The sequence below is a fragment of the Phyllobates terribilis genome, unplaced genomic scaffold (assembly GCF_046119375.1).
Source record: "Phyllobates terribilis strain yellow unplaced genomic scaffold, ASM4611937v1 Scaffold_307__1_contigs__length_2267376, whole genome shotgun sequence".
NCBI lineage: Eukaryota > Metazoa > Chordata > Amphibia > Anura > Dendrobatidae > Phyllobates > Phyllobates terribilis.
In genome coordinates, this window is record NW_027363067.1 from 389,844 (window position 1) to 400,575 (window position 10,732).

Below are 10,732 nucleotides of genomic sequence, written 5' to 3' on the forward strand. Positions count from 1 at the left end.
CTCTCACATTATTAAGCAGTCTACATTTTCTGCCAAAATGGGAAAGAAAAAGGATGTGTCGGCTGCTGAGAAGCAACAAATTGTGGAGTGTTTAGGTCAAGGCATGACTACAATCAACATTGTGCGATGATCAGGATGAAGTGTCTTGGCAATCAAGAAGTATGTAGCTGATTCACAGTACACACGTGTGCGTGCTGATAAGGGCAAATTGAGGACTCTTTCCTACAGGCAATTACGTCAGGTTGAAAGAGCAGCGGCAAAAAAGCCTTGTCATAGCAGCAGACAAGTTTTTGAAGCTGCTTGTGCCTCCAACGTCCCCCGAACAACAAGATGCAGGGTCCTTCAGAGGTTTGCAGCTGTGCATACGCCATCCTGTCGACCTCCTCTATCCACTTCACACAAGCAGAAACGGCTCCAGTGGGCCAAACATTACATGAAGACTGATTTCAAAACTGTTTTTTTCACGGATGCCGTGCAGCGCTCGATGGTCCAGATGGATGGAGTGGAGGATGGCTGGTTGATGGACACCCCACGCAAACACGGCTACAGCGCCAACAAGGAGGAGGTGGAGTAATGTTTTGGGCTGGAATCATGGGGAGAGAGATTGTCGGCCCCTTTAGGATCCCTGAAGGCGCTAAAGATGAACTCCATAATGTATGTGGATTTTCTCAAACAGCACTTCCTGCCATGGTTCAAGAAGAAGAACCGTGTATTTCACAGCAAGATCATTTTTCTGCATGATAATGCACCATCTCATGCTGCACATAAAACATCTGCATCTCTGGCTGATATGGGCATAAAAGGGGACAAACTTATGGTGTGACCCCCATGCTCCCCTGACCTCTACCCCATTCAGAACCTTTGGAGCATCATTAAAAGGAGTGTCTATGATGGCGGGAGGCAGTTCACATCTAAGCAACAGCTCTGGGAGGGTATTCTGTCCTCATGCAAAACAATTGAAGCAGAAACCATCCAAAACCTGACAAATTCAATGGACGAGAGAGTTCAGAAGCTCCTTTCGAACAAGGGGTCCTATGTGAAAATGTAACATCACCTAGAATAAAGTTTTGAGTTGAAAACTGTTTGATTTCAGTTTCTAACAACCTGCTAATGCTTATAATTTCAAAAATGACCATTTTTTTGGTCTTTATTAAAATGAAAAGGTTGATCGAAAAGTTTGGGGGATCTAAGAGTGTGGCAACCCAGTAGTCATGATTACTTCGAATTCTGACAATATGAGGGTCATGCTGCAGGTAGTGCAGCAAGAAGGCACTTATGTGTCTTGCGCATCTCGGAGCCCCAAAATTATTTTCCGGGCTAGATGCAGCTAAAAATTATTTTTAATTTTAAATCTGGTGGAGCTTATTATAGATGGCCTAATAGGATCAGTGCTGCACACTGCTACAAAGCCCAAATTATTTTCCAGTCAAGATACAGATAAACATGATTAGTAATTTGAAAGCTTAAAACGGTTGGTAGGGTGATTTTAACAAATCATCAAGCTTTTACTCTCCCCAGGATGACACAGGGGTAGAAAAGTCGTTTCGGATCCATGATTTGTTCATCTTTATGAACGTGAGTCTGTCTACATTATCAGTGGAGAGCCGCGTGCGCTTATCTGTCAGCACACCACCAGCAGCGCTGAACACACGTTCAGACAGAACGCTGGCTGCGGGGCATGACAAGATCTCCAAGGCGTAAGTGGCTAGCTCCGGCCATTATCCAGATTGGAAGCCCAAAAAGAGCAAGGGTCCAGTGACACAGTCGTGGCTTCAATGTTTACTTGGAGATACTCCTGTACCATCGTCTCTAGGCGTTGACTATGTGTCAGACTTCTTGTCTCCTGTGGCCTTGCAAAGGATGGGCTAAAAAAGTGGTGAAATGATTCCGCAAAATTGATGTTACCAGCAGATACTGTGGTTCTGTTACGGTTTGAGTGCTGAACACTTGACGGTCCCACGGTTGGCAAGTTGGAACTGTGAGATTCACTACGTGCACCACTGGTGTTTTGTGGAAAAGCACATGTAAGATTCTGCAACAGTCTCTGCTGATACTCCTGCATGCGTGCATCCCTTTCTATGGCAGGAATAATTTCGGCAAATTTACTTTTGTACCGGGGATCTAACAGTGTGGCAACCCAGTAGTCAGGATTATTTCTAATTCTCACAATTCGAGGGTCATGTTGCAGGTAGTGCAGCAAGAAGGCACTCATGTGTGTTGCGCATCCAGGAGCACCAAGTCCCTGTTGTGTTGGTGGCGAGGTAACAATCATGCTTCCTTCCTCTGTCCTCTCCCCCCAACCTCGCACAACAGAAATGTGATCAAGGTCTCCCTCATCTGATGAGTCTTCCATCAGTTCGTCCTCCACTTCTTCCTGGGCTCCTGCACCTTCCTCACTAGTTTGGCTGCTACCATGCGCCCTGGTAAAACCATCTCCCCCACCCTCACATGCCTGCCGCCTTGGTGCTGCCGACCGTCTGGACCTTGCAGATGTTAGCCCTTCCGCATACAACTCCTCCTCTACTTCCTCCACCTCCTCTTGTGCCACCACCTGACTCCGAATTCTGTTTAACATGTGCTCCAGCATGTAAATCACCGGAATAGTCATGCTGATAATGGCATCGTCAGCACTAAACATCTTCGTCGCCATTTCAAAACTGTGCAGAAGGGTGCATAGGTCCCTGATCTGAGACCACTCCTCCAGCGTGATTTGCCCCACCTCTGGATCTCGTTGGCCCAGGCTATACGTCAGAACGTATTGCACCAGGGCTTGTCGGTGCTGCCACAGTCGCTGCAACATGTGCAGAGTTGAATTCCACCGGGTAGGCACATCGCATTTTAGCCGGTGAAGTGGCAGGCCCAACGACTTCTGTAGAGCTGTAAGTCGCTGAGCTGCGGGATGAGAACGGCGAAAGTGAGCACACAGCGACCGTGCCCTCTGCAGAAGGCCATCTTTTCTGGGATAGTGGGCTAAAAATTGCTGGACAACCAGGTTCAACACGTGAGCCATACAAGGCACGTGTGTGACATTGCCCCGGCGAAGGGCCGCACCCAGGTTTGCAGCATTGTCGCACACGGCCTTCCCTGGTTTCAGGTCCAGTGGAGACAGCCATTCATGAAATTGGTTCTCCAGAGCTGACCACAACTCCTCAGCTGTGTGACTCACATTTCCCAGACATTTCAAAGTAAAAACCGCCTGATGACGTTGAGCCCTACTGCCAGCATAGTAAGGAGGTGTGCAGGATCCCTTCTGCACAGTTAGAAAGCTTGTGGCATGACCAGACAGGCTTTGGGTGCAGGTGGAAGACCGAGAGGAGGTTGAGGAGGCAGAAGCAGTGGAGGAACTTTGACATAAAGAGGATTGACGCACAACTCGTGGGGACGGCAAGACTTGGACAGCAGCCCCTTGTCCTGCTGTCACCATAGTTACCCAGTGCCCAGTCAGCGACATGTAACGCCCCTGTCCATGCCTACTCGTCCAAGTGTCTGTGGTGAAATGCACCCTGTCACACACAGAGTTTCTCAAAGAAGCGGTGATGTTGTGTGCGACATGCTGGTGGAGCGCAGGCACACCTTTCTTTGAGAAGTAGTGCCGACTGGGCATCTGGTACTGGGGCACTGCGACGGACATAAGGTCTCGAAAATCCTCTGTGTCCAGCAGGCGGAAAGGCAGCATTTCTGTAGCCAAGAGCTTGCAGATGGTGAAATTCAACCTCTTAGCTTTCTCATGGCTAGGAGGAAATGGTCTTTTACTTGTCCACATCTGAGGGACCGAGGGCTGGCTATTGTGCTTAGACAGGGTTGATAAGGGTGTCCCCGGCAAACTGCCGGTCTGTGAGGAAGATGCAGGCGGACATGTTAGGTTGCCTTGATCCAAAGGTGGTGCTATCGATGTCGGACAGCGCTCAACACCAGCTGCTGTTACCACCTCCAAAGAAAATGATGACCTGCCAATCACGCTGGCTGTTGCGGGTAAAGAGGTGGCAGGTCTGCGCCCCAAAACAGGTGTGACTGCTGTCCCCCCAGTCACAGAGGATGAAGAGGCCGCGGATGCACAAGATATGGCAGACGGTGGTTGGCCCGGCCGGCTAGGCCGCATTGTAGCACACTGAGCTTCCCACTGCATCTTATGCTTCATGTCCATGTGCCGGTTCATGCATGAAGTACTCAAACTATGTATTTTTTGGCCTCTACTTAGCTTTTGCTGACAAATGTTACAGATAACACGAGTTGGGTCATCTTTATCGATCTGAAAAAATTCCCAGGCTATGCAAGGCTTAGCACCCATGGGACCTGAAGAGCCACCACGACTTGTGGTGAGAGGCAGAGTTGTGTTTGAGGATGCAGTTGTTGACGTGCTTCCAGTACTACGTCTCTGTCCAGGAAGGCGCAACCTGACCTCGTCGTCACTAGCATCTTCCTCCACCTCCTCTGCTGACCTCATCTCTTGGCTGACTGTGGGTTGACAGTAAGTGGCATCTCCAACCTCATCATCATCACCCTGTGTGTTATCACACCCGTCGTCCTCAGAGCCAACCTGTTCCTGCCCTGACAAAAAACTAAAGTTGTCGCTCCAATCAGGTATTTGAGTCTTATCATCGTCTTCCTCATTGTCTCCACCAACAGGAGTTACAGTTTGGGAATGAGGGTCTACATTATGGTCAGAACCTTCTGCGTCTGGTCCTGGATCCGACTCATAAAGATTCTGGGCATCAGTGCAGATCATTTCCTCGTCTGGATTCACAGAAGCGCTGGAGTCGACCTCTGATTCCCAGGCTATAGTATGAGTAAACAGCTCTGCAGACTCAACCATCTGTTCTACCTCATACTCAGACAGGCAGCTGGAGATTTGGGAGCTGTGAGGAAGCAAGTGCGATTTGGGTGACACCTTTGAGGACTGGAGTATTTGTGATGTTGAAGTTGATGTGGAGGAGAGCCCACTTAAAGGAGCACTTGATATCCGTTGAAGCACCTGCTGTTTGTGTGCCTCATCTGGAATTTGTAGCGATTGGCGTGGCCGTAAGAAAGGGATCTTATCACATTGTCCGCTAAAAGAAGTAGACATTTTAGTTTGGCTGGAAGATGGTCTTTCTTCTGCAGATGTTACTTGTGCTTTAACACCTACCCCACGGACACAACCTTTTTTCCCCTTCCCAACACGCCTATTCCCCTTTCCACCAGCAGCAGGCCTTTTTCCACTCATTTTGGTGGTTAACTAATTCACAACTCTGGAGTTGTTTGCACAAAAAACAATGGATGGTAACCGAGCAGAGCTGAGTGGCCAAACTGTGGTATTAGGCCAAAACTATTGGCTGGGTTAGATGCAGAAAAAAATTATATTCAATTTGCAACCTGATGGAGGTCAGTATAGATGGACTAATACAACAAGTCCCACACACAGCTAGAAGCCCAATATTTTTTCAGAGGTAGATGCAGAAAAAAATATATTCAGTTTGCAACCTGATGGAGGTCAGTATAGATGGACTAATACAACAAGTCCCACACACAGCTAGAAGCCCAATATTTTTTCAGAGGTAGATGCAGAAAAAAATATATTCAGTTTGCAACCTGATGGAGGTCTGTATAGATGGATTAATATAACAAGTCCCACACACCGCTAGAAGCCCAATATTTTTTCAGAGGTAGATGCAGAAAAAAATATATTCAGTTTGCAACCTGATGGAGGTCAGTATAGATGGACTAATACAACAAGTCCCACACACAGCTAGAAGCCCAATATTTTTTCAGAGGTAGATGCAGAAAAAAATATATTCAGTTTGCAACCTGATAGAGGTCAGTATAGATGGACTAATACAACAAGTCCCACACACAGCTAGAAGCCCAAATATTTTTTCAGAGGTACTGTAGATGCAGATAAAAATTATTTTTAATTTGCAACCTGATGGAGGTCAGTATAGATGGACTAACAGAGAAAGTCCCACACACTGCTAGAAGGCCAAATATTTTTTCAGAGCTAGATGCATACAAAAAATTATTTTGAATTTGCAACCTGATGGAGGTCAGTATAGGTGGACTAATAGAACAAGTCCCACACACTGCTAGAAAGCCAAATATTTTTTCAGAGCTAGATGCAGAAAAAAATTATATTCAGTTTGCAACCTGATGGAGGTCTGTATAGATGGATTAATAGAACAAGTCCCACACACAGCTAGAAGCCCAATATTTTTTCAGAGGTAGATGCAGAAAAAAATATATTCAGTTTGCAACCTGATGGAGGTCAGTATAGATGGACTAATACAACAAGTCCCACACACAGCTAGAAGCCCAATATTTTTTCAGAGGTAGATGCAGAAAAAAATATATTCAGTTTGCAACCTGATGGAGGTCTGTATAGATGGATTAATAGAACAAGTCCCACACACAGCTAGAAGCCCAATATTTTTTCAGAGGTAGATGCAGAAAAAAATATATTCAGTTTGCAACCTGATGGAGGTCAGTATAGATGGACTAATACAACAAGTCCCACACACAGCTAGAAGCCCAAATATTTTTTCAGAGGTACTGTAGATGCAGATAAAAATTATTTTTAATTTGCAACCTGATGGAGGTCAGTATAGATGGACTAACAGAGAAAGTCCCACACACTGCTAGAAGGCCAAATATTTTTTCAGAGGTAGATGCAGAAAAAAATATATTCAGTTTGCAACCTGATGGAGGTCAGTATAGATGGACTAATACAACAAGTCCCACACACAGCTAGAAGCCCAATATTTTTTCAGAGGTAGATGCAGAAAAAAATATATTCAGTTTGCAACCTGATGGAGGTCAGTATAGGTGGACTAATAGAACAAGACCCACACACTGCTAGAAGGCCAAATATTTTTTCAGAGCTAGATGCAGAAAAAAATTAGATTCAGTTTGCAACCTGATGGAGGTCAGTATAGATGGACTAATAGAATGATGCTATGCCCAAAAGATTTTACTTCACTAGGTGCAGTAAAAAAATTGGTATTCTATACACAGGTGGTATATCTTGCAACACAGATAGGCTACTCCACTGACTAACACACTCTGCAATAGGCCAAAAAGGATTAGCTTTGCTAGATTCAGCCAAATGCTGTGAAAAAAACTTGCACAGCACTGGCACAGACCTGCCTGGCAAAAACTGATAGGAACTGATGTAACCTAGTCCTGAAAAGGACTCCAATTACAATTAGTCTTTACTCCCACAACCTATCTATTTAAGAGCACAGACCTGCCTGATAAAAGTCGTAGGAAATGCTGTAACCTAGTCCTTAAAAGGACTGCAATCACAACTATTCCCTACTCCCAAGCTATCTGTATATTTGTGCGAAAATTGGCTTGAAATTAACAAGGTATAGCGCACACAGCAACAGCGGTGCCGTCTAACACGCAGCTGCAGCAGTGAGAAAATGGTGGCGACGGGGAAAATGGCTTGGTCTTATAGGGCAAGGACATGTGACATACACTGCCAATGACACATGCCCTTGCTTGTGTGAAAAAAAGCACTTCGCTCCGTGTGTGCGCTGCTGATAGGCTGACAGATTGCATCTCCCCACTGTAAATGCGGGAAAGAGAAAAAAAAATGGAGATCTTCATTGTTCCTGCAGAGATCCATCCCCTGCCCCTCCCCCCACCCCGCTGTACACTCAAACTGCGTATTAACATTAAATTTCATCATTACTGAGAAAAAATCCAGTTATGATTTTGGTGCACGAACAGTTATCGAACATAACCTCGAACAGCCGAATTTTTCTCAAATTGTTCGTGTTCGCCGAACGGCTCGAACACCGCCCAAAACAGCTCGAATTTGAGATTGGCGAACAGTTCGAGTAGAACAACGCTCATCTCTAATCAGGTTCCCCGTTACATCGTAGGGATCTAGTTTAGTTCTATTGTAGGGACAGATCTCCTGCCTTTCCTTAGTTTCTGTAGCAGATCATAACAGTAGTTCAGTCAGAGCTGACAGGGAGCCGCAGCTCAGCCTGAGCTCAGCTCCACGAGGCAGGCCTAGAGAGAAGGCCGGGGCCAGAGAGGAGAAGAGAAGAAGGAGAAGGAAGGAAGGAGAAGAGACAGAGGAGTAGAAAGGCTCCAGAAACAAGAAGGCAGAAGGGACCCTAAGAGAGCAGAACGGACAGCAACCGTTGCAAACCAGTGTTATATTGGGTGAATGGTCAGGCTGTGGAAGGGTACCGGATTCCCAAGTTGGTGGAGGTAAATCATCCCTCAGCCAAGAACCAGAGATCGTGATCATTTATTGGTGCGACCCCCCGCCAAACCTGCTAGGAAGGCGCCATATAGGATAGCGGGAAGCGGAGGCCAACGCTTACCCGACACGGTCTGCGGTAGCTGGACAGAAGTTTGGTCACTAGTGGGGCACGAGAGGCCAGAGAAAGGACAGAAGGGGGTCCTGTGCCATACTCCTGAATTGCCTGGGGGTTGACCGAGCTCCTCACCTGGTGAACGCAGCACAACTTGGGCAGTCATTGCTGACAGAAGTGACTTGGATAACAACTGTGAGTAAAAACCCTGGACTGCACCATTGGACTCAGTGTGATCTTTGCTGCGCCTGCACCATCACCCCCAGCATCCACCTACACTGCCCTGAGGCTACACTCTTCCCGTGGGGAGTTATCCTATCCCTGTGCTGCACACCAACACCAGCCGCAGCGGTCTGCCTTGCAGCGGCGGTTATCTCTGACCGTAATCAATGGGTGGCGTAGTTGGACATTCAAAACACTGATAAATAGACTGCCACCTTTTGGTCTGACCACCCTGAGCCACGGGATCGGGTTGCCACTACTACCCCCATCAGCAGCGTACACCAGAAGGCCCGGTTCTGGGTACCCCACGGCCCAGGGGGGCAAGTCAAAAACGTAAAGCCCGAGCATGCTGAAGATAATACTTCGCAAAAGAAACATACTTCGCATCCCTCATATCCTCCCTGTCTCACAACCCCAAACAACTATTCAACACCTTCAATTCTCTCCTCCGTCCCCCAGTGCCTCCTCCCTCTCCTCTTATTTCAGCCGAAGACTTTGCCTCATTCTTCAAGCAGAAGGTTGACACCATCAGACAAAGCTTTTGCCTAAAGCCCCCACAGCCCCTCCCCACACCTACTCAACCCTCCTCCTTCAAAACCACCTTCTCCACCATTACAGAAGATCAACTTTCCTCTTTACTCTCCAAATCACACCTCACCACCTGTAAACTTGACCCAATCCCGTCCCATCTCATCCCAAAGCTTACCACTATCTTCATCCCAACCCTAGCCCACCTCTTTAACCTGTCACTAACAACTGGTGTCTTCCCCTCATGCTTCAAACATGCCTCTATCACACCCATCCTCAAAAAGCCCTCCCTTGACCCATCCTCTCTGTCTAGCTATCGCCCCATACCACATCTCCCCTATGCCTCAAAACTACTGGAACAACATGTCCATTCTAAACTGTCCTCCCACCTCTCCTCCTGCTCCCTCTTCAACCGCTTACAATCTGGTTTCCGATTGCACCATTCTACTGAAACGGCACTGACTAAAGTCACCAACGACCTACTAACTGCCAAATCTAAGCGACACTACTCCGTCCCCCTCCTCCTAGACCTGTCATCTGCCTTCAACACAGTGGACCATTCCCTCTTACTACAAACTCTCTCATCTCTCAGCATCACAGACTTGACCCTATCCTGGAACTGCTCATACCTAACAGGCAGGACATTCAGTGTCTCCCACTCATGCACTACCTCCTCATCTCGCCCCCTATCTGTCGGTGTCCTCCAAGGTTCAGTCCTAGGACCTCTGCTCTTCTCCATCTACACCTTAGGCCTGGGACAGCTCATAGAGTCCCATGGCTTTCATTATCACCTCTATGCTGATAACACACAGATCTACCTCTCTGGACCCGATATCTCCTCCCTACTAACCAAAATCCCACAATGTCTGTCTGCTATTTCATCCTTCTTCTCTGCTAGATTTCTAAAACTTAACATGGACAAAACAGAATTCATCATCTTTCCGCCATCCCATTCACCCCCCCAACTGACCTATCTATCAATGTCAATGGCTGTCCACTCTCCCCAGTCCCTCAAGCTCGCTGCCTTGGAGTAACCCTGGACTCTGACCTCTTCTTCAAACCACATATCCAAGCCCTTTCCACTTCCTGCTGACTCCAACTCAAGAATAGCTCCCGGATCTTCACATTCCTCAACCATGAATCTGCAAAAACACTAGTGCACGCCCTCATCATCTCCTCCATATATCTCTGACCTAGTCTCCAGTTACATACCCGCACGCAACCTCCAATCCTCACAAGATCTCCTTCTCTACTCCCCTCTTATCTCCTCCTCCCACAATCGCATACAAGATTTCTCCCGTGCTTCCCCCCTACTCTGGAACTCTCTACCCCAACACATCAGACTCTCGTCGACCGTGGAAACCTTCAAAAGGAGCCTGAAGACCCACCTCTTCCCACAAGCCTACAACCTGCAGTAACCACCGCCGCATGACCAGCTCCACCCTCACCTAATGTATCCTCACCCATCCCTTGTAGATTGTGAGCCCTCGCGGGCAGGGTCCTCGCTCCTCCTGTACCAGTCGCTGTCACATTGTGTTCAAGATTATTGTACTTGTTTTTGCTATGTATACCCCTTTTCACATGTAAAGCGCCATGGAATAAATGGCGCTATAATAATAAATAATAATAATAATAGGTGCTCGTCCGAGCATGCTCGTAAATCTTGAGCAATGAGCATG